The 24,697-nt window shown below is 46.5% G+C and overlaps 1 protein-coding gene across 1 annotated transcript in view; it reads left to right on the top strand.

The window, feature by feature from the left end:
• The window catches only part of AKR1D1 (aldo-keto reductase family 1 member D1), a 108,200-nt gene that overhangs the window by 14,432 nt on the left and 69,071 nt on the right, over positions 1-24,697 (top strand). The window contains exon 2 of the mRNA XM_065581950.1: positions 22,708-22,824. The gene's annotated coding sequence lies outside the window, so the exon portion shown is untranslated. The remainder of the gene's footprint in view (positions 1-22,707; positions 22,825-24,697) is intronic.

The raw sequence follows: 24,697 nt of genomic DNA on the forward strand, positions 1-24,697 counted from the left end.
GTCCTTAAAACCTTACATAATTATACAAAAATATTTACACACACACACAAATTCTCTTTTGCCTAATACCCCTTGCATTGCTTTCATTTTTTTTTCCACAACTGTATCCAGATTACATTTCCATCTTGCACAATCGGAGACAGTCAAGTTTCAGTGGAAACTCCTTATACTTATTTAGTGATTTTGATTAAATCATATTTACAAACTATTTCTGTGGGAAAAGAGCCCGTTTTCCTTCAGAATAGCTATAAAGGCTTCTGGGGACAAAAACTGTGGTTGTAGTAGCCACCTGACCCCCTTGTATAATTTGTTTAACTACCAGGGTTCCACCCAATATGACTGTACCAAGTGGAACATATATTTATATTTCCATAACTGGGTTTTATTATCAAACCAAAAACTTCCTTCTTATGACACCACAACTGTTACTCTTTAACATCTTCACAACCGTTACCTTTTAACATTTCCACAACTCCCAACTGTTTACTTCCCTTCAAATTCCCTCCAAACTCTGTAGCATTAATTTCTGCAAAAGCTACTTGTAACTCTTCACTCATTTTAAATCACTTACTTCTGCATTCAATTCTTTAAGGTGGTACATTTTGCCTGTAACCCCTGTGACACAGCTGCCTTACCCTGTGCTTCCTTTACCTTGGGATTATTTAAAAAGGCAGTAAAACATTTGTCTCCATGGTCACCCCTGGGTCTTTTACTCCAAAAATTTCAATGGAATCAAGCAGACTTCTGTCATGCTTTGTCCAAAAGAACTTTCTACTAAGTATCCAAAGTACCCTCCATTAAAATTTCATGAAACCAAAAGTGTGAGAGGCGCGGGTGGGGTAGAAAGCAACCAGTTAACCCTGTGAGGTTAGTTTAAAGTACAGGCTAACAGCTAAAACAGTTGGGAATCCTTATCCCTAGATTTTTATCCTGGCTCTGAGAGAAGAGTGGGGGTAGTTACCCACTCCTGCAAACCCTGAATTTGTTCCCCCAGTATCTGTTTCTTTTGTTTGCACCCCAAATGAGTTGCAGGAGTGCCTTTCTCCATTGCAATTAACTGCTTCCAAGCACCTCCATGAGTTAACTGACTCACTATCTGCTTTTCACTTTGAAATTTTTTTTCTTCACTTCCATACAACCAAGTCACAGCTCCCCTCTCTTAAGGTGGTCTGTTAACTCTGCTTCTGGCTCCAAACCGTTTTGTAAAATTATTCTTTAGCCACCATTAACTCTAATTTGCAATCCTCCAGTTGCCTTTGCTGGAGTAGCACTGAACTTGAAAGATTACTTGCAGCCTCCCATAATGAGATATTTACTTCAAACCTCTTACAAGTGGACTGAAGTGCCTCCTTTCCCTGGAAGGCATTCTGTCCCCATGGGCACAGACCTTGTTCTGCTACCCATTTACCAAAGAGGGTGGGCTCCTTAGCCAGCCCCCACCCCTCCAGGTCCTGTAACATCGTCCCCACTTCCTTTTTAATCTCATCCCAGATTGACCCCAGCTTGCATGGACCCATAACTACCATCATGAGAGCCCGCCAGCTGTGCAGACAGTTGGGAAGGGGGACTTACCTGGCTGCTACTTACCTGTCACAAGTCACAGCACCAAGATGTTAGAGGGCTTTCCCTTCACCCTCTCCCCCGGTTCTTATCACACAGACAGAAAGCAGAAGACCAGAAGTCTGAAGTGCAGGCAATTCGATGTTTATTGGGGTTAGTTCCAAGCAAGCATATTCATAGTTCTACACGCCGGCAGAGTCTGTTTCCCAGTGTTCCATTCCCAGCTATGATGCCACAGAGCCTTTACCCCGTGTCCCTCTTCCCAGCTCTGAGCCTTGTCTTTGTCCCTGTTCCCCATTCCCACCTCCTCCTATCTGCAGTACACACCCCTAGTCAGCCCCCTTACAACTTACAGTTCTGTTCCATTTTTGAGGGTCATGAGTTGGGGTCTTCGTCCCACCCTTTTTGTACCCTGGCAGGGGTAAGGAGTGAGGTTGTGTTCTGGCCAAGGCCAAGCCTTTCTTCAGCTTTTAGTGTTTCTTATGCCTCCCCCCAACCCTCCTTGCCCCTCCTAACTGGTTGCTTGACCTTGCCTTGAGATAAGGAGTTGAGGTAGTCTAAGTGTGCGCTTATATATTACATTCCCTCCATGCCCAGTAACACTTTAGCTGTATCCCTTACCTTTTCCCATTGTACTAAAAGCCCCATCTGGTTGTGGGAAATGCAACATACAGTCTCTTTGTTCATTGTTCTTCACACATACTAGTATAAGATATGAGTATCAAAACATCAAACCCAAAATTCTATCTCAGGCTGGCAAACAAGCCTATATACTAACAAAGAGGCTCCGGGTGGTGAAGATCCCAGTAAAGACCCCTCCCCCCCACAATCGCCCCTTCCAGCCAAGCCTGGCTTGTGTTCAGCAATGGTCCGGATACGAAATACCAGGAACTTCCAACTTAAAAGACAAGTTAAAGTCAAATCTGAACGTAGTTCAGCTGCGCTCATCAAAATAGATCACAGCGCAATCTGCTCCTTGCCATTATAGTAACATAAAAGTAGTAGAAGAGTAGTAATGGTTGCTTCATCCTGTTTCTCTTTGAGGCACTATCTAAACATCTGAGATGTTTAAAAAGGACGTGCACAAAAAGGAGACATCAGTTTTTTAAGCAGATGGAATGTGGACAAATAATGCTTGAGAACCACTGCACTAGTTCCTATAGCGTGTGTTAAGCAGAAGGCCAAACTAGGATCACAGTGGTCCCTTCTGGCCTTAGAATCTATTAAGCTACTGTATATGATTATCTACACACACACTTGTTTCTTCTATACAAGTGCTCTTGACACTCTAGTTTCTGTCAGAGCAGACAGAAACATAAATCCATTGCTACACCAGAGTGCAATTTTGCACCTGTGATATTAATTACAATACACATATATATTATTAGTGTTTTTTGATTTACCCAAGTATGATTACTTACTCAGTGCACACCTTCTGTTTCATAAAGCTGTATTTTTGTGTTATTTATGGAACTAATTATTTTCATAACCACACAAAACATATTCACTACATCACCCCTCCTTTTGGAGAATTACCCAGTTCTTTGCTGTAGCTCACCAACTTTTCAATTGCTAGATATATTAGCCAACCATATTATCTAAACGCTAGAAATGAGATGAAAAATAGGGAATATTGACACTGGAATGGTCGTTATTTTACAGATACAGAGAAAATGGCTGCATGTGGCTTTTTGAGAAACCATTCAAAATTGAGACCATAAATTATGCTAAGGAATTTTTTAAATCACTTATTGCTTTCAGCTTATTCATCCATCTGTTTTTCATTATATTTGCTATTGATGTTTCTCTGAGAAAGTAGTAGTGGGAAAGAAAGAAGAATTCTGTGGTCAGTGAAAAGTAGAGCATACCAGAATGATACGATGAGAGAAGCAAAGCTGTTAATATAGAATGAATTTAGAAGATCTTAGCTCTCTATTCAAGGATTAAAGTAGTTCAGGGTGGATCCAGCTTTAAACATTTTCTACTATAATGCAGAGCTCCACAGTTGTTGGCATTAGTTTCCTTGGGAGTTCCTTGCCATCATAAGGGGAATCTCTCTGTGTCTCCAATGATATTTCAGTAGAGATACTACAGTATTATGCAATAAGATGCACTTGGGTATAAAAAAACTAGTTCACATTTTTGTAATTCAACTGAGGAAAAAAGTCACTGATCTTCATCTATAATTATTTACGTGCAGGGATCATAAGCTATATACAGTATGTGGATTATTACATATGCCTCTAATGCATTTAAAACATACGTATATATTATTGAAAATATTGAATAGTACTAGACCCAGGACTGACCCCTGCAGGACCCACTAGATATGCTCTCCCAGTTCAACAGCAAACCATTGATAACTACTCTGAGTACAGTCTTTCAGGCATCTGTTCACTAACCGTATAATAATTTCACGTATACCACATTTTCCTAGTTTGGGTATTAGAATGTCATGTGGGACTGTGTCAAAAGCCATACTAAAAATCACATATACTGACTCCCTCCTATCCTCTAGGCCAGTAACCCTGTCAAAGAAGGAAATTAGGTTGGGTTGGCACGATTTGTTCTTGACAAATCCATGTTGGCTATTTCTTGTAACCCTATTATCCCCCAGATGCTTACAAATTGATTAATAATTTGTTCCAATATCCTTCCAGGTATCAAAGTTCGGCTGACTATGATTCCCCAGGTCCTCTTTTTCATTAAGCATTAAACATCTCCATTTTCTTGGTGTCATTAGTTATTAGCTCTCTATTTAACCCTGGGGATTGCCCTGGGAAGTTGTTTGGGCAACCACAGAGACTTTGGCCTGCTGAGATTCCAGACTTCACCTTGTCTCCTGATTTCTGGTCTCTGATCCTAGCCTGATTCCAACCCTGACTCTTGCCTCCTGATTCCAGCCTGGTACTACCTTGGACCTCTGCTCTCTGACCATGGCCTGACTCAGAATCTTGCTTACTGAACTCAGCTCTTGTGATTCCTTCGACTCCTGCTCAGTGACTACTGCCCCTGACGTGCAGACCCCAGCCCACCTATGACGGTTAGTCAGACTATCTATGCCCGGTCCCTTATACCAGCTGTGCGTAGGGCCCAGGCTTTAAAAAACATGCAGGCTCTGAGTGGCTGGTGAGATGAAGATAAGGGAGTTAGCCAGTAGAGAAAGGCAGGAAGGTAGGGTTGTGTTATTTCCCCCCCTTTCCTTAACTTGCAGGTACCCGACAAAGAAGAACCCACAGTGGGAGGAAAACAACATGTTACCAGCGCCACTTCCTCTGCCTGCATCTGTGGTATGCCCACCAAACAGGCATCCTGACCCTGGAGGCTTCCACCCAGGCCCTGGTCTTGACTTACTGGGAATACGGCCTGCATGTTCCCACTGACGAAAGCCAGGCAAGGGAAACCACACAGAGTGAGAAGTGTCTGTTGGAGGAGTTCCTCAGGCAACAGGCAAGAGAGCTGCAGGAGGAGGGGGCTCATCTGCATAACATCCAGGAGCATGAGGACTTCGATAGGATGCACATGGAAACATCTGGGTTGAAGGATGCTAGCTGATTACAGAGGACTACACTGGCATTAGAAGACAAAGGAAAACCTTCTGCTCTATGGGGAGAAGACTAGTTGCTGGTCACCTTGGCCAGTAGAGAGTGCTCCACCCGTCACCCAGGTCCCCCGTCCATCTCTGTCAAGGACCAGTAGGCTCTACTGGCAACAAGAGGTGAAAAGCAAACTCCAGTTGCAGAGAAGGAGAGGTCATCTGTTTCCAAGACTTGGAGCCTCATGATCACTGCATGCAAGAGGAGGAGACATAGGGTGCTCGTGCTTGGGGACTCCCTTTTGACGGGCAATCGAGGCATCCATCTGCCAACTTGATATGAAGTTCCAGGAGATGTGCTGCCTGCCTTGAGCCTGCATCCAAGAGGTCACAGAAAGGTTGCTGAGGCTCATCAGTCCATCTGACCACTACTCCATGGTGCTCATCCACATGGGCACTAATGATACTGCCAGATATGACCTTGAACAGATCAGTAGTGACTACAGGGCTCTGAGAGTGAGGGCGAAGGAGTCAGGGGCTCAGGTGGTGTTCTAGTCTGTTTTCCAGGTTGAAGGTAAGGGTCCAGGCAGGGACATGCACATCCTGGAGATTAATGTATGGCTGTGCAAATGGTATTGATGGAAGGGCTTCAGCTTCCTCAACCATGGGATGCTGGTCCAGGAAGGATGTGTTTTGAAAAGACATGGGGTCCACCTGACTACTTCTCATTGACCACTTCTCATTGACTTAGGAACCTAGTGAGGAGGGCTTTAAACTAAGTTCAAAGGGCGCAGTGGACAAAAAGCCCACAGTTAAGCCTAACAAGAGACAACCTTAATAGAAGGTTAGATGTTGGGAGGTGGTGGTGAGAGAAGGCAACATGGAAAATTACAATAGGTTCAAAAGAACAACAAGAGGGAAATCAGCAGGGGAGTCTGCTCAGCATCTTAGATGTCTATACACAAATGCAAGGAGTATGAGGAATAAACAGGAAGAAATTGAACTTAACTGTCATCACAGAGACTTGGTGGGACAAATCTCATGACTGGAATATTGGTATAGAGGAGCATAGCTTGTTCAGCAGGGCAGGCAGGAAAAAAGGGAAGAAGGGGTTGCCTTATACATCAACAATATATATACTTGTTCTGAGGTCCAGAAGAAGGTGAAAGGCAGACCAGTTCAGAATCTCTGGGTAAAGATAAAAGGGGAAAAATAGGGGTGACATTTAGTAGGGAACTACTGTAGACCGCCAAATCAGAAAGACGCGCTGGCTGAGGCATTTCTAGAACAAACAACAGAAATATCCAAAACACAAGATGTGGTTGTAATGGGAGACTTTAATTACCCAGACAGACATCTGTTGGAAAAGTTATATGACAACACAACACCATGTTTTCAATAAGTTCTTGGAATGCATTGGGGATAACTTTTTGTTCCAGAAAGACAATGAAGCAACAAGGGAAACAGCCATTGTAGACTTCATTCTGACCAACAGCAAGGATTTGGTTGCGAATTTGAAGGTGGAAGGCAATTTGGGTGAAAGTGACCATGAAATGTTAGATTTCGTTATTCTAAGGAAAGGAAGAAAAGAGAACAGCAGAATAAGGACAATGGATTTTAAAATAAAAGCAGACTTTGACAAATTCAAAACTGGCAGGTAAGGTCCGTTGGAAAAAAATCTAAGGGATAAAGGAGTTCGAGAGCTGGCTGTTTCTCAAAGAGACAATATTAAAGGCCCAACTGGCAAACTATCCTGATGCAAAGGAAAGATAGGAAGAATAGTAAGAGGCTAATATAGCTTTATCAGGAAGTCTTTAATGACCTGAAAATCAAAAAGGAATCCTATAAAAAGTGCAGACGGACAAATTGCTAAGGAGGAGTACAAAAGGATAGCACATGTACATGGGGACAAAATCAGAAAGGTGAAGGCACAAAAAAGGTACATCTAACATGGGACATAAAGGGCAATAAGAACATGTTCTCTAGATACATTGGGAACAAGGGAAAGATGAAGGAAAGTGTAGGTCCTTTAATTAGCATGGAAGGCAAGCTTATAACCAATGATATCAAGAAGGCTGAGGTGTTTTAATGCCTAGTTTGCTTCAGTCTTCACTAAAAGGGATCATGGTGACTAGATACTCAACACTATTAATAACAACAAGGGGGAAGGAATGCAAACCAAAATAGGGAAAGAACAGATTAAATATTTAGATAAGTTATATGTATTCAAGTTGGCATGGCCTGATGAAATTCATCCTACGGTACTTAATGAACTAGCTGAAGCAATCTCAGAATCATTATCTTTGAGAACTCCTGGAGGATGGGTGAGGTTCCAGAAGACTGGAGAAGGGCAAACATAGTACCTATGTTTAAAAAAAGGGGGGGAGGGAAGAGGGCATAGGGTATTATAGACTAGTCAGCCTGACTTTGATACCTGGAAAGATACTGGAAGAAATTAAATCAATTTGTAAGCACCTAGAGGATAACAGAGTTATAAGAAATAGCTAGCGTGGAGTTGTCAAAAACAAACTATGCCAAACCAGCCTAATTTCCTTCTTTGACAGGATTACTGGTGTAGTGGATGGGGGGAAAGCAGTAGATGTATATTGATTTTAGTAAGGCTTTTTGACACAGTTCTACATGACATTCTAATATACAAACTAAGGAAATGTGGTCTAGATGAAATTACTACAAGATGAATGCACAACTCGTTGAAAGACTATAATCAAAGAGTAGTTATCAATGGTTTGCTGTCAAACTGAGAGGATGTATCTAGTGATGTCTAACATTGGTCAGTACTGGGTCCAGTACTATTCAATATTTTTACTAATTACTTGAATAATGGAGTGGGGAGCATGCTTACAAAATGTATGGATGACACCAAACTGGGAGGGATTGTAAGCACTTTTGGAGGACAGGATTAGAATTCAAAACAACCTTGAGAAATTGGAGAATTGGTCTGAAATCAACAAAATGAAATTCAAGATAGATAAGTGCAAAGTACTACACATAGGAAGGAAAAATCAAATGTACAACTCCAAAATGGGAATAGCTGGCTAGGTGGTAGTACCTCTGAAAAAGATCTGGGGATTTTAGTGGATCACAAATTGAATATGAGTCAATAATGTGATGCAGTTGGTAAAAGGCTAATATCATTCTGGGGTGTATTAACAGGAGTGTCGTATGTAAGTCATGGGAGGTAACTGTCCTGATCTACGTGGACTAGGGAGGCTGGCCCCAGCTAGAGTAGTGTGTCCAAGTCCGGGTGCCACGGACAAACTGGAGAGTCCAGAGGAGAGCAACAAAAGGGCTAAATGGTTTAGAAAACCTGACCTATGAAGAAAAGTTAAAAACTGGACATGTTTAATCTTAAGAAAAGAAGACTGAGGGGGAACCTGATAACAGTCTTCAAAATGTTAAGGGCTCTTATAAAGAGGATAGTGATCAATTGTTCTCCATGTCCACTGAAGGTAGGACCAAAAATAATGGGCTTAATCTGCAGCAAGGGAGATGTAGGTTAGATATTAGAAAAAACTCTTACTGTAAGGCCTGGTCTACACTATGAGTTTAGGTCGAATTTAGCAGCGTTAAATCGAATTAACCCTGCACCCGTCCACACAACGAAGCCCTTTCCTTCAACATAAAGGGCTCTTAAAATCGATTTCTGTACTCCTCCCCGATGAGGGGAGTAGCGCTGAAATCGACATTGCCATTTCGAATTAGGGTTAGTGTGGCCGCAATTCAATGGTATTGGCCTCCGGGAACTATCCCACAGTGCAGCATTGTGACCGCTCTGGACAGCAATCTGAACTCGGATGTACTGGCCAGGTAGACAGGAAAAGTCCCGTGAACTTTTGAATTTCATTTCCTGTTTGCCCAGCGTGGAGAGCACAGGTGACCACGCAGAGCTCATCAGCACAGGTAACCATGCAGTCTGAGAATTGAAAAAGAGCTCCAGCATGGACCGTACAGGAGGTACTGGATCTGATTGCTATATGGGGAGACGATTCCGTGCTAGCAGAACTACATTCCAAAAGACGAAATGCCAAAACATTTGAAAAAATCTCCAAGGGAATGATGGAGAGAGGCCACAATAGGGACTCATATCAGTGCTGTGTGAAAGTTAAGGAGCTCAGACAAGCCTACCAGAAACCAAAGAAGCAAACGGAAGGTCCAGGTCAGAGCCTCAGACATGCCGCTTCTACACTGAGCTGCATGCAATTCTAGGGGGGGCCGCCACCACTACTCCACCTCTGACTGTGGATTCCGAGGAGGGGGTACTCTCAGCCATGCCTGAGGATTCTGCGGATGGGGAAGATGAGGAAGATGAGGATGAGGACGAGCTTGCGGAGAGCACACAGGACTCCGTTCTCCCCAACTGCCAGGATCTTTTTCTCAGCCTGACTGAAGTACCTTCCCAACCCTCCCAAGGCAGTATACCAGACCATGAAGCCATGGAAGGGACCTCTGGTGAGTGTACCTTTGTAAATATAAAACATGGTTTAAAAGCAAGTGTTTTTTAGTGATTAATTTGCCCTGAGGACTTGGGATGCATTCGCAGCCAGTACAGCTACTGGAAAAGTCTGTTAGCGTGTCTGGGGATGGAGCGGAAATCCTCCAGGGACATCTCCATGAAGCTCTCCTGGAGGTACTCCAAAAGCCTTTGCTGAAGGTTTCTGGGCAGTTCAGCCTTATTCCGTCCTCCATGGTAAGACACTTGACCATGCCATGCTAGTAGCAAGTAATCTGGTATCATTGCATGACAAAGCCTGGCAGCGTATGGTCCCAGTGTTTGCTGGCATTCAAGCAACATCCATTCTTTATCTCGCTGTGTTATCCTCAGGAGAGTGATATCGTTCATGGTAACCTGGTTGAAATACGGGAATTTAATTAAGGGGACAGAGGTGGCCGTTCCTACTGGGCTGTTTGCCTGTGGCTGAAAAGAAATCCTTCCCTGCAGTCAGCCAAGCGGGGGGTGGGGCATTGGCGCTGAGCTTTTCGCGTTTGGCTAGCAGGGATCTTCCCAGATACCAGCCACGTGGTGGGGGGAGGGGTAAAGCGATCATCCCAGAGAATTGGATGCGGGGGGGTAGTTTGATTTCTGCCGGAATCTTCCCTGATACTAGCCACACGGTGGGGGGAGGGATAAAGCGATCATCCCAGAGAATTGGATGGGGGGGGGTGTTAGTTTGGTTTCTGCTGCTGCTGCACATTAACAGAAAAACCGCAGCACTAAACAGGCTTTGCTTGGTATGGGAAAGGAGGGCGCTGCTTTTATGAAGGCTGCAGAAGCCGAAAGACAATGGCTTACCATGGCCGCATGCAAGCCGAATTCTGTTGCCCAGACCTGCGTCTGTGATCTCTAACACCAAAGCCGCAGGCACTCAATATTAAGATGCAAAATGCGACCTTGTACCAAAATCACATGTGCTATGTAATGTGAATAGTGTTGTTCACCGTGAAAGAGTATAAGCATTGTTCTGTAAAATGAATCTTTTTAAATACTTCTCTCCCTTTTTTCCCTCCCTCCCGCTTTGATTGCTTTGGCTACTTGCGTCATAGCAGTCCCCACAGTAGATTTGCCCACTCCAAATTGATTCCTGACTGATCGGTAGCTGTCTGGCGTTGCAAGCTTCCACATGGCTATTGCCACTCGCTTCTCAACTTTGAGGGCTGCTCTCATCTTGGTATTCTGGCGCTTCAGGGCAGGGGAAAGCAAGTCACAAAGTTCCATGAAAATGCCCTTACGCATGCGAAAGTTTCACAGCCACTGGGAATCGTCCCACACCTGCAACACTATGCGGTCCCACCAGTCTGTGCTTGTTTCCCGGGCCCAGAATCGGCGTTCCACGTCTAGAACCTGCCCCATTAACAACATGATCTCCAAAGCGCTGGGGCCCGCAGTTTGAGAGAATTCTGTGTCCATGTCCTCATCTCTCTCGTCGCCTCGCTGCAATCGCAGCCTCCTCCTCGTCTGGTTTTTCAGGTTCTGGTTCAGCATAAACTGCACGAGAATGCGTGAGGTGTTTACAATGTTCATGACTGCTGTCTTGAGCTGAGCGGGCTCCATGCTTGCCGTGGTATGGCATCTGCAGTGTTCACCCAGGAAAAAAGGCGCGAAACGGTTGTCTGCCGTTGCTTTCATGGAGGGAGGGGTAAGGCTGTACCCAGAACCACCAGCGACAATGTTTTGTGCCCCATCAGGCATTGGGATCTCAACCCATAATTCCAATGGGCGGGGGAGACTGCGGGAACTATGGGATAGCTATGTGATAGCTACCCACAGTGCAACGCTCCGGAAGTCGACGCTAGCCTCGGTACATGGACTCACACCGCCGAATTAATGTGCTTAGTGTGGCCTCATGCACTCGACTTTATACAATCGGTTGCCAAAAATCGAATTCTGTAAATTCGGAGTAATCCCATAGTGTAGACATACCCTAAGGGTAGTTAAGATCTGGAACAGGCTTCCAAGGGAGGTTGTGGAATCCCCATCATTGGAAGTTTTTTTGAACAAGTTAAACAAACATCTGTTAGGGATGATCTAGGTTTACTTGGTCTTGCCTCAGCACAGGGAGCTGGACTTGGTAAGTTTGAGGTCTCTTCAAGGTCTACATTTCTGTGGTCCATGAACTAAGGTCCATTTAACTGCTGGTGGACAAGAGGACCATGTCACAATAGGCATAGCCACAAGTTGCCCTACCCAGGCCATCTGGGTTGGGATTGGTCCCACTTCAAGATGTTGTTACAGACTGTGATGGGGTGTCCACTCCACATAGGACTGGAAGGAGTTAAGGAGTTCAGGTAGACCTATTAACTCCACAGGCTGCACCTGAAGGGAGAGCCTGAGAACTAATTGCAAGCAGGTTCAGCTGGGCAGGAATAGGTGAGGCCTATAAAACCAGGTAGCTGGCATGAGATAAGGGCTGTTCCTGGGAAAGAGCAGTCACTCCGTGGGAAGAAGGAGGAGTGTTTGGAGGCTGCAGAGACTTGTAGGCTGCAGTCACTCTCTGGGAGGAGGATTGGAGCTGGTACGCCCAGAGAAATCAGGGAAACCAGAAGTGTAGGAAGCAGTCCAGGGAAGGAGCAGTGAAGGCTAGGAGAGGAAAGCCCAGAACTGCTGGGTGTAGGGTCCCTGGACCTGAATCCGAAGTAGTAGGTGGACCTGGGTTCCCCTACTAGCCACCGAGGGTGTGCAATAGACCAGCAGGGCTTTGAACAGGAAGACTGCCTGGGTCACTGTGGGAGTGACAGAGAATTGAAGGACTGTACCCCAAAAGGGGGGAAATGCTGAGTGACCTAGCTGGAGGACTGAGTCACGAAGAGGATGCTTCAGTTCCAGGGATGAAAGGAGCTGCAGACCTGAGAGAGAGAGAGAGAGAGAGAGAGTCGGTGCACTGGCGTGCAACCATGGGAAGGGACGGCGACCTTGAGAGCTAATCTCCAGAGTGACAGGGAGGAGGCAGCAGACAAGCGGTGCGTGGAGCACCCCATGACACAGACTTTGTTAACGGGGTGACAGAGGGGCTGAGGAAAAAGAACAGATGTTAGGGATCTCTTTCCTTTTGAGAACAAAGACCTGTTCCGGCTCTAGACAAAGACCCGATGAACCAAATGGTCAAAGAGTGCCACAGGACATGAGGGGCAAGACTTGTGCAAGAGGAACTGAGACAGTTGTGTGGGTGAATTGAAAGAGCCACAGTGGCCTACATCCCCAGAGTTCCACCTCCTGAGCCAACTCCCACTGATGGTGGGAAACCATTGGGGTCCTCTAATTTATGTCTTGAGCAACAAAATGAGTATGCCTTCTATGTTTATGAAGAAAGGGATAGCTCTTGTAGACTGAGAGGTAATAAGACCAGAATTATCTACCTGACTGCCATGCTTTGAACTATGAGACCTCCAGCAGGTGCTGGAAGGTATGCCCAGTACCCATACCCCACATATTTAGAAAAGAGTTATTGAGGCTGTCCCATGAGATACCAGTGGTGGGATACCTGGCCATGAAAAAATACCCACTTGTCTGTTGCCTTACTTCTTTTGGCTGAGGATCCATAAGGATGTAAGAGGCTACTGTGCATCCTGTCTGACTGCCAATTAGTGGCCCCTATCTGGGTAAAGCCAGCCCCATTTGCTTCCCTTCTGTTGGTTCGAATGGTACTTCCATGAGTAGGAATAGACCTAAGAGGCCCAACAGAAAAATGTTCTGCTGCATAGTAATACATTCTGGTCATGATAGACTATGCCACTCATTACCTAGAAGCTATTTCCCTTCAAACCACAATCCAGGTGATAGCATTGGAATTTAAGATATTTGTGAAGGTAGGACTACCTAAGGAGATTTTAGTTGACCAGGGTGTGAATTTTACCTCCAGACTGATGAAAGAAGTATGCAACTTACTGTGAACTAAGAGCTTACACACCTCTATATATCATCCCCAGACCAATGGCCTAGTTGAGAGGTTCAATCAGACCATAAAAGGAATGATCAAGCACTTCATTAAGATTGACCTCCACTGCTGAGAGCTGCTTTTCTCCCCTCACCGTCTGTCCACGATATAATAAGACTCAAGGGCCTCAATGAGTTTCACCTCCTTCAAGCTCCTCTGTGGCCCCCAGCTGAGAGATGTGATGAGCTTAGTGAAAGAGGGCTGAGAGGAACAGGCCAATACAACTCTTAATGTGGTACAGTATTTTCTACAACTTAGGGACCGCTTGACGACTTTGCGCGGCAGAACCTATAAAGAGCCCAGGTAATCCAAGAACAGGATCCTATACCAAAGGAGAAAGACTATGTGAGTTCAAGCCTGGTGAGCAGGTACTAGTGCTGTCACTCACCTGGGAATCTAAGTTATTAGCAAAATAGCAAGGCCCATTTGACCCGGAAGGTCAGGCCAGTGCTGAGTTTCAGCAGTCAGACTGTAAGAAGGAAAAACAAATCATATCAATCTGTTAAAAGCCTGGACAGCCAAAGAATGGTTCCTTACAGCCCCATATTCCTATGAACCAGAACTAGGGCCATAAATACCAATGTCTGTTACATGCTTAGAGGTCCAACTACGTGAATGCTTGACCCCCAGGCAACGAAGGCAGGCTGGGCTCTTGGTAAGCAAGTTCAATACCATCTTCTCAGAGAGGCTGTGACAAACAAGTCTGATGTTCTACTGAGCCCAAACCAGAGAAAGTGGTGTGGGAACCAGGTCCTTGAAAGACAAGTTGAGAAGATGTGAAGGTTAGGGATTGTTGTGGAATCTCAAACTGCTTGGTGCAGTCCAACAGTTCTGGTCCCCAAACCCAACCACTTAGTCAGATTCTGCATAGACTTCTGTTAAGTGAACAAATCTAAGTCTAATGCCTACCCTATGTCTCACCTGGAGCAAGCCTGGTATATAACGACATTAGATCTGACCATAGATATCAGCAAATCCCCCTGACAAGAGCACTTTGGGAGAAGACACCCCAGGGACTATGAATTTACAGGAATGCCCTTCAGCCTACATGGTACAGCAGCCTCTTTCCAACGCTTAATGCATAAGAGCCTATGACCACATACCAATTATGTGGCTGCCTATTTAGAGAATGAAGTCCTCTTCAGCCAGGACTGGGAGACATACAGAGAAAGTTACAGTTGTTTTACACTCCTTAAAGGCTTCTAGACTGACAGTGAACCCAGACAAATATGCTATCATCAAGAAAGAGACCCAATACCTAGGGTACTTCCTGGGAGATGGGGCAATCAAACCCATAATTGATAAAGTGCAGGCCTTGAGAGACTGTCCACACACACCCATGACCAAAAAACAGATATGGGCTTTTTTAGGCCTAGCAAATTATTCTAGAAAATTGGTACTGATGTTTTCCGCACTAGTGGCACCCCTTACAGAACTAAGGCCTCTAGCCCCTGAAAGGTACATCAGACCGCCAAATGCCCAAATAGCATTACAAAAAATTAAAGAGATTCTATGTAGCCAACTGGTTTTATGAACTCTAGATTTTGAGAAGCCCTTTATACTCCAGACACCATCCCAGGGGTGCTACTGTCCCAAGAACATGACGAGGAGGAACATCCGGTGTTATACTTGAACTGCAAGTTACTTCCTCATTAACGAGCCTATGCGATATTCCAAAAGGAGTATCTCACGATAAAGTAGGCCACTCAGACACTATTCTACTATCAACTAGGCAACCGCTGTGGATTAGTGACCAAACATGCTCCGCTGAAATGGCTGAACCATATGAAGGACAAATATCCAAAGAGAGGAGGTCTGCCATGGGCTCCCTATACCCCAGGCTGATTTGGCAGCCAAAGTGTTAAAGAAGCAACTTCCTGTCTGCTCAGCCAGAACTGACTGGCAGCCCAACTGCAGCTGAGAGGATAAAAGGGCTGCAAGGCAGGTGAGGGGGCACAGCTGCTAGAGAAGCAGAGGTATTGTAGAGAGACAATCCCTCCAGAACACTGGTGAGAAGCTGCCAGACAAATCAATACTCCAGAAAGAGAGAAGCAGGACAAGAGGCTGGGGAAGTCTACAGAGAAGGAGCAGTGGTAAGGAGCTCAGGAAGTACCAAGGGACGGATAAGGACTAGCTCTGGCTGTTCCAAACAAGAAACCTGAGCTGGAACCCAGTGGATTGGGCAGGCCTAGGTTCCTCCTAGCTATGCCAGCCAGAGACTTTTGGAGAAGGAGGTCCTAAACCCAGGCACCAGAACTTCCAACTCCCCATTTTCCTGAAGGGGACAGCGACTATTAAGGATTTAAATACAGAGATGGAGCCAGATTGGTGTAGCTCCCCAGGTCGCTGTGTGGGACCACTAATTGACAAATACTATTCTATTTTTTTAATCAAAATGTCAGGTGGTATCAAGTCAAATACCTTAGAGGTGTCTACGCATATTACATCAACACTATTACCTTTATCAATGTAACTTGTAATCTCATAAAAGAAACATATTAAGTTAGCTTGACAGGATCAGTAGCGTAGCTGGGAGGGAGCAGGGGGAGCGGCCGCTCCCCCACTGAGCACAAGTGGCGCCTTTTTAATTTTTTGGCGCCTTTTAAATTTTTACTCTGAATGGGGGGGGGCGGACATAAGAAAAGGCACCACCCACTGTGGTGCTTGTACTCACCGGGCGGCGCTCCAGGTCTTCGTCGGCACGTCCTTCACTCGCTCCGGGTCTTCGGCGGCATTTCGGAGGCGGGTCCTTCAGTGCCGCCGAAGACCCGGACTGAGTGAAGGACCTGCCGCCAAAGTGCTGCCGAAGAACCGGAGCACCGCCCGGTGAGTACAAGCACCGCAGCGGGTGGCGCCTTTTTTTATGTCTGCCCTCCCCCCGTTCGCTCCACCTGGCTACACCACTGGACAGGATTTGTCTTCCATAAACCCACGTTGACTAGCATTAGTTATGTTGCTCTGCTTTCATTCTTTATTAATTGAGTCCCATATCAGCTGCTCCAATATCTTGCCTAGGATCAATGTCAGACTGACAGACCTGTTGTTACCCAGGTCACCCTGTTTACCCTTTTTAAATACTAGCACAACATTAGCTTTCTTCCAGTCTTCTGGAACTTCCCCAGTGTTCCAAGATTTACTGAAAGGCAACATTAATGGTTCAGCGAGCTCCATAGCCACCTGTTTTAAAACTCTTTGAAGTAAATTATCCAGACCTGCTGATTTAAAAACCATCCGACTTTAGTAGCTACTCTTTACCCCTTCTGAGATAACACTCTTTCTATTCCACAGGTATCACCCAATGATGAGACTTCATCTGTTCCCCCTTCCCCCAACTACAGAACAGAGATTGAAAACTTCTGCCTTTTCTACACGGTTACTGATAATTCTACCACTTCCATCTAGTAATGGACTGTCACAGGGTAGCTGGTCTCTGTGTTTCGACTGAGCCCAGCTCCCCTGAACTGGAGCTGCCTGAGCCTAATCCAGGCCTGGGCTACACCTGGGCCTATAAAGGGCTGCTAGCATGGGCAGAGCATGAACTCCCCCTTTGGGAAGGCTAGCCTCCCCCACCACACCCCTTCTGCCCAATGCCCTGAGCCCCACCCCTGGCAGCTGGAGCCCCAGTCCGCCCACCCCAGCCGCCCCGCTGACACTCCGGCTGGCCTGAGCTGAGCCCTCACTGGCTTCAGGGGAGAGGGGATACATGGGCAGAGCCACAGCCTGGGATAGGGGAGGCTTAGCCTCCCCGGCCTATGATCCCCATACCTAGTAAGCATCTGGGGGAGGAAGGACTGAGACAAGCTGAGCCCTGGGGAGCAAAGCCATGCTGGAGTGGAGCTAACTCCTGTGGTAGGTTCCTGGAGCAAGGGGGGCAGGGACTCAAGGAAGCAACCCCATGGCTGTGGCTCCAAGGGGACCAGGGCTGGCAGAGGTAAGGAAGCTACCAGGAGCTGGAGTGCCACAGACCCCTGGGAGGGGTGACCCTGAAGCCTGGGGGGCAGGTATTGAGTTAAGATTGCATTCTGTTTGTTTGTTAACCTTTGCTATAAAAATAAACCTTCTTGACTGACACTGAGTGTGTCAGCGGATGATTGGAGCTAAGGAGAAGCAGCAGCCCTTGGTGACATGGATCAATACCATTGTCAGGATTATTTTGGGTCTTAATATACTTTTAAAAATCCTCTTATTGTCCTTATCTCTGCGGGCAATAGGTTTCACCTTGTGTCCCTTTGCTTCCCTTATCAATTTTCTACAATTTTTAGCTTCTGATTTACATTAATTACTATCAACTTCCCTTTTCCTCCATTTGTCTCAAGTCTTGCTACTGCTAGGGCCACAAAAAGTCTATCCCCTGTCCTAATTGCAAGACTTGATAGTTTCCAGCTAGAGCTATTTGAAGGAACAGCATAAAGCTTGGGGGGGGGGGAATCAAATTTCTATCTTAAATGTCACCCCAGCTATGGTTACAGCTAGTAACAATTAAAACTACTATAATTGAAGTAAACCCTATTTAATCTTATTTGTGCTGTGTGCATTTGACAGCACTGTGCCTAGTCAGCTTTTCTGTTTTCCCTTTCTAAACAGCTAGGCCTCTGATCCTATGAGAGTGTATAACTTTAAGCACAAAGATTCCTATTAAATTAAGTGGAACTACTCATGTTTGCATGATCAAGACGTTAATTAGTCAATTTCCCACATTCTGAAGAGGCTCTTAGAGACATCAATATGGCAACAGCAACAAAACAGGTATACTTATTTTTTGAAGATTTTTTTAGAAATTTCAGGACTTAGTAGTTAAACAGTGCTCAACAAATGCTGAACATTTTTAGTAAAAACAAAACAAAAAACAAAAAAACTTGACACTGACAATGTCTAAGTAATTCTGACATTTTAAATAAAGGTTTTATATCTACTCTGAGGCCACCATCTTCTAATCCACTGTGATCTCTGAAAGATATTAAATTAACAAACTAAACTGGAAAAGTGCGTTTTGTTCTTCCTTCTTCAAACAGAACCTTTATAAATGTTTATTAACCTAATTACACAAAATCTAATGAATTATCTCAGAAAAATAACTCACTTCAGCTCCCCTTTGTTATGTAATCTTAGGGAAATCACTTAATTTTGCCTCCGTTTCCTCATCTAAAATGGGGATACTACTACTTGATTGACAGAAGCATTGTGCAGGTTAATTCATTAACACGTGTGGAGTGTTCTAAGACTCTTGGATGGAAGGCAATTTTTAAGCCCCAAATACAATACTACATCACAGCATAAGATAACAGGACAGCTCTTCACTAGAGAGACAAGGTGGGAAACGACATGGCTACCACTACACTACAGTTCTTCACTAGGCTACAGCTCTTCACTAGGACAGTGACACAGCAGAAGCAGCTACACTAGCTGGAAGCTAGGTTTATTCAGGAGGAAGACAGAATATGGGCACTTCAATTAAAAACACAGATATTTAATAAAACATTTTGAGGTTTCCCAATTTTTAAATATAAATACACCCCTCCTCCAGGTCAGTGGCATTAGGGGAAAAGAAAAATGATGAGGAGAGATGTTTGGATTTGTGAGTGTTTCAGTGAAAAATCAGAAAGGCCATGTTCAATCAATTAGGCAATGCACCTACATGTGAACTGTTACACCAAAAGTTGTGTTGCCTGGCACATTAAAGCATGTGTGGGCACATTTTAATAATCCACTGATAAGACTATTAAGTCTGCCTATGGGTACTTAACTTTGAAGACTGCTCTTTTGCATTGCCACTTTCTCCTTGCTGAGAGCATTTCCTGTGTGTACTTCAGTGGCAGGGGGCACCAGTGAAACCTGCCTTTGAAATCTTTGAAGTAGCCACAGGAAATGCTTTCAGTAAGAGAAACCAGCAGGTTTTAAAAGTTTTCCCTTTGAGCTTACCTGCAATGCTGTCTTTACAAGTCAGCAGATTTCCTCCACTGAGGTTGGCATTAACTCAACTCATAGGTACTTCAAAGGCAAGACTCTGGGATGGTGGCTGAAGCTGAAAGCACAAGTGCTGGGATCAGTAGAAACTGGAGGCTTTAGGAACTTCATGATCTCAGAACCACCAGTGCTTTTAGAATTATAATATGCATTAATAGTACTAAGCAAAAGAGGGAGAACATTGCAAGTGTTCTCTCTCTAGTATTTTTGCTGGGCATCTTGTGCTAGGCATTCTCCTTGTTTTTTGGATAACAAGTTCTGATCTGTACACCTGCTGTGCTAATAACAGGACAGGTGGGAACTTGCAGGGCCGGATCTAACTTTTTTGCTGCCCCAAGCAGCAAAAAAAAGCGCCGCCCCCCGCCGAGCGCCGCGCCGCCCCACCCCCAGTGCCGCGCCCCGTGACCCCCCCCAGCGCCGTGCCCCGCCCAGCGCCGCCCCCTCGCTGAGCGCCGCGCCGCCGGAGCCCACCCCCCCCACCGAGCGCCGCCGGAAGCCCCCCTCCCCCGAGCACCGAGCCCCGCGCCGCCCCCCCGCCGAGCGCCGCGCGGCCGTAGCCCGCCCCCGCCGCCAGAACCCCCCCCCAGCGCCGCGCCCGCGCTGCCCCCCCACCGAGCGCCGCGCCGCCGGAGCACCCCCCCCCCCCCGCAGAATGCCGCGCCGCACTCCCCCCGCCGCCCCTTACCAGGTGCCGCCCCAAGCATGTGCTTGGGTGCCTGGTGCCTGGAGCCAGCCCTGGGAACTTGGGTTTACCCACTGAGTTAGGTTTTTGGTATGTTTGGTTTCCTACTGGAGATAAGGAAGAGAAACAAGCCTGTTATCTGCCCCCTCAACATGCTAGGAAAAATGTTGACACAGGGAAAAATTGAAAACATCTATTTATTCAGTGCAGGGATGTGGGGAATAATATATTAGAAAATAACCAAGAAGGCTAGAAAGCACAAGATACAATCAAGAGAATTATGTGATGGGATAGATATAGGGTGAACATAGGGTGATGACTCATGAAAAAGGAGTAGTGTAGTAAGCCAAGCTTGATCAAAGCTTCACACTGCCAGGGGAATTATCTTGCCACCTTAAGTGAGGCAAGTTCAGGTCAGGTGATGCATCTTACTCTCTCCCAGGAATTCATGTCTGTAATAGGAGACAGATACACAGGAGTGCTGCTAAGAGAAAACCAGTCTATCTGATCGGGCACAGGGTGACAGAAGTAATTACCTTAGTCACATGACAGATAGTGTCCACAGTCAACAATCCATAAGTTACTCATTTGATTCTTTTTTTTTTTTTTAAAGACAACAGCAAGGAAGCATAATCAACTCAAGTTACTACCAGTTACTGTGTCTAAACTGTAATGGCTCTGAGCACCTAGCCACTTGTTCTCAAACAGTTCCATCTGCAGGGGCTTACTTGTTTAGCCATTGAGGTGAATCTGAAACCTTGAGTTATACGTGATATTCCTGCTGCTTTTCCATTGACGGTGTCTGGTGGGACATGTGTTACTGCTGTCAGCACAGGGGCACTGACAGCTGCATTATGGAGGTCCCCAAGAAAGACAATGGTTAGTTGCCTTCTGTTCTATATGTAGGAAACTTATGACCTTGTAACAGGTTACCAACCACTTTGTTTAGAATCTTATAATTTCTCTGTGACAGAGGCCCCATTGGTCGTTCATTATTGTGTTTCAGCAACTCCTATCAGGCCTGACAAACTCACTATACCTAACACATAGCTGTCATAGTATTTATATATAAGAAATGTCATGTGCAGTATCAAATAAAAGCTGGTGACATGCTGGTCATGAATACCATTGTGAAATGTATGTATTAATGCTATCTGAGGTCTTATGGATATTTACTGATATTATGCTTTCAAGTCTGAAACCAAACACAGGGAGAAACGTGGTTTCTTCCAGCAAGGAGTGGAGATAGGTATCTCCCCCACCTTTAATGTAAATTTGGCATTGTGTGTCAAATACCATGGGAGTTATCTTTTCAAGTAAAGTATGCAGGAAAAACAAAAGCAGCATGGCACTGGCATATTGGAGAAGTTAGCTGTGTGTCTGCTTCCCTCCGAAAGGTCAGTTACAGAGTTCCCTCTCTGTGTTTGAGTCACAGTCTGCTTTCCTGGGCAGACAGATGCTGAATCAGCCCCTCTATCCTGGGCATTCCCTCCCAAGTGATCAGCATGGGGACATTCATGAGTTAACATTACTTTCCATTTTTCTTCTCTGGAGCCCCCTCTCAGACACATCTCTCCATGCTCTCTAGCATGGGCTCTGTGTGACCTCGCTCAATTGCAAAACTCTGGCAGTTAGCAATTGAACAGCCTTTCCAATAACAGGCACCCTCCTCCCCTTGGCTCTGCAATGCTAGAGCCAGTCAGTCTGTCTGTCTGTTTCTCTCTCCCTCCCTTCCTGGAAGCATGCTGCTTCTCCTTGCTGCAGAGAAGTCAGAGGGACCTTTACTCACTTCCTCAGCAGATTCTAAGGTTTTATGATCTTTCTCTGGGATCTGAACACCATCATCCCCTGTGCTGCAAATTACTACAGAGACAGCTTTAGCACTATGGAAAAAAATCATTTCCAACAAGCATGTCAGCAGGGAGACCTATTACCCCCACAACCAAGTGCTTTCCAGGCCCTCAACTCCGCATGAATTTTAGCAAAAGGCACAGGAACCCTGGATCCACCCACTACTATAAGCTCTGCTGGGTCATCAGGTAACTCATCAGCTTCTTGAATTACACTCTGTTTAAGCAAAGAAATGCGTGCCCTTCAGGGCCGGCTCCAGACACCAGCGCAGCAAGCAGGCGCTTGGGGCGGCCAAGGGGAAGGGGTGGCACGTCCGGCTCTTCAGCAGCAATTCGGCAGTGGGTCCCTCAGTCCCTCTCGGAGGGAAGGACCTGCCGCCCGGTCATTCATTTTAACAGTCTCAACATGTCCCTTATCTGGCTCTAGAGAGCCAACCCCTACAAAACCAATATTGTTAATTCCAGGTGCAGAACCAACCTGTATAAAACTCGCCAGGTAAGTTGTAGGTGCCTCTGAGGCGCCTGCACCAGAGGTGTCTGGGCTAATAGCAGCTGAATTTACATGAGCATGTTGGGGCTTGGTTTCCTTTAATTTAGGGCAGTGATTTCTCAGATGTTCAGTGGAGTTACACTTATAACACCTCTTAGTCTCCTCACCCCTTTCAGGAGAGAAACTACCAGCGGAACAGTTTGCGGCGGCGCCACACCCACTCTCTCCCGGTGCTCCCAGGCTGAGGAAGCTGCAGCAGTGCCGCAGCGCGCTCTCCCTCCCAGGGTGGAAAGGTGAGTGTCTAGTCTCCCAGCCTCTTACCTTCTTCCCAGGGGAAAAACGGGGACCCTGCTTCCCATCAGGCCTCTTTAAAGGCTTCTTTCTGTGATTTATTCTCAATAGATAACTGGGTCTGCTCAGAGGCATCTGCTAGAGCCAGGGCCAGCTCTAGGCACCAGCAAAACAAGCTGGTGCTTGAGGCGGCACATTTTTAGGGGCGGCATTCTGACACGGGCCATGCCGCCCCTGAAAATGTGCCCCGGCTGCCCTAACTCACCTCCGCTGCTGCTGCTCCCCCTCCCTCCCGGGCTCTCAAACCCGGGAGGGAGGGGGAGATCCCGAGCGGCCGCGGCGCGTGAAATAGCTGATTCGTGTGCCGCGGCGGCTCGGATCTCCCCCTCCCTCCCGGGTTTGAGAGCCTGGGAGGGAGGGGGACCAGCGGCGCGCGAGTTAGCTGTTTCGCGTGCCGCGGCCACTCGGGATCTCCCCCTCCCTCCCAGGTTTGAGAGCCTGGGAGGGAGAGGGAGACCCCGAGTGACCGCGGTGCACGCGCTGCTTCTCCCTCTCCCTCCCTCCCTCCTAGGCTTGAGAGCCTGGGGGGAGGAGGCAGGGCTGGGGATTTGGGGAAGGGGCGGAGTTGAGGCAGGGCCGGGGGGTGGAGTAAGAAAAAAATGGGGGGGGGGGTGCCAAAATTGTTTTTGCTTGGGGCGGCAAAAATCCTAGAGCCGGCCCTGGCTAGAGCAGCCATTTCTTCCACAGATGTCACAGTTTTATCCCAGAGACAGTGTTTTACATCATCTTTACATATACTCAATCAATGTTCCTGACCCATGAGATCAATCACTTGGCTAAAATTTTCAATACCTTTCCCCTTAACGCACTTCCTTATCAGGGCATTCATCCTCAGAGCTGTCCCTAGGGAATGGCGAATCGGGGTGACCGCTCCAGACCCCACGCTTTGGGGGACCCATGGGCAGGCGCAATTGGCCAGTGCCGCATGGCCGGTAGGTGAACTGCTGGCCGGGGGAGGCTAATCCCAGTCCCGCCCCTTCCACCCCAGGGAGAGCGCGCTGGGAGGGAGAGCGCGCTGCGGCTCTGCTGCAGCCTCCTCAGCCTGGGAGCACCGGGAGAGAGTGTGTGTGGCGCCGCCACAAACTCCCCAGCCCTGGGAAGGCGAGCGATGTGGTTCCAGCCCCCTAGAGCCCAGCAGTGCTGCCGAAGCAGGGCCCTGGGGCACCGCCTCCCCTACTGGCGCAGTCGGTCCTGGAAGTGACATCACTTCCTCCCCGGGCCCCACACCCACCTAGGGATGGCCCTGTTCATCCTGTACATATATTCGCCATTACCCACATTGCTCTTGAGATTTCTAAATTTTACCCTGTGCACATCAGGAGTAATTTGGAGCCTTTTCAAAACAGTTTCTTTAAATTTAGTATATTCTAAAGCAGCCTGAATTGGCATTCCATTAAATATATTTTGAACGTTACCAGTCAGTTTTGCAACCAGGGTGGGGACCTTCTTGTTATCAGGAATTTCATGGACTTCACATAGCCTCTCAACAGTGATGAAATATTCCACAATACAGTCTGACGCTTGGTATGCAGGATACAGTTGTTCCCAGTTAGAAACTTTTGGCGTGATGGGAATCGTTGGGGGGCTCTGCTTTTCTATCAGACCCAGTTGGCATTTGCATTTTTTCTCCTTCTCTTCATCCTCTTTGGTTTTCAGCTCCATGGCCCTCCTGAGTGCAGCTTCTTCCCTGGCAGCCCCCCTCCTTTCTCCTTCATCTCCAACTCTTTCATTTTTATTCTAATTTATGCTTCTTCCATCTGGTGTTGGTGACTTTCCTCTGCTTCTAATCTGAAGATGTCTGACTTTGTAACTGTG

This window comes from Chrysemys picta, chromosome 1 (assembly GCF_011386835.1).
Source record: "Chrysemys picta bellii isolate R12L10 chromosome 1, ASM1138683v2, whole genome shotgun sequence".
Lineage (NCBI taxonomy): Eukaryota > Metazoa > Chordata > Testudines > Emydidae > Chrysemys > Chrysemys picta.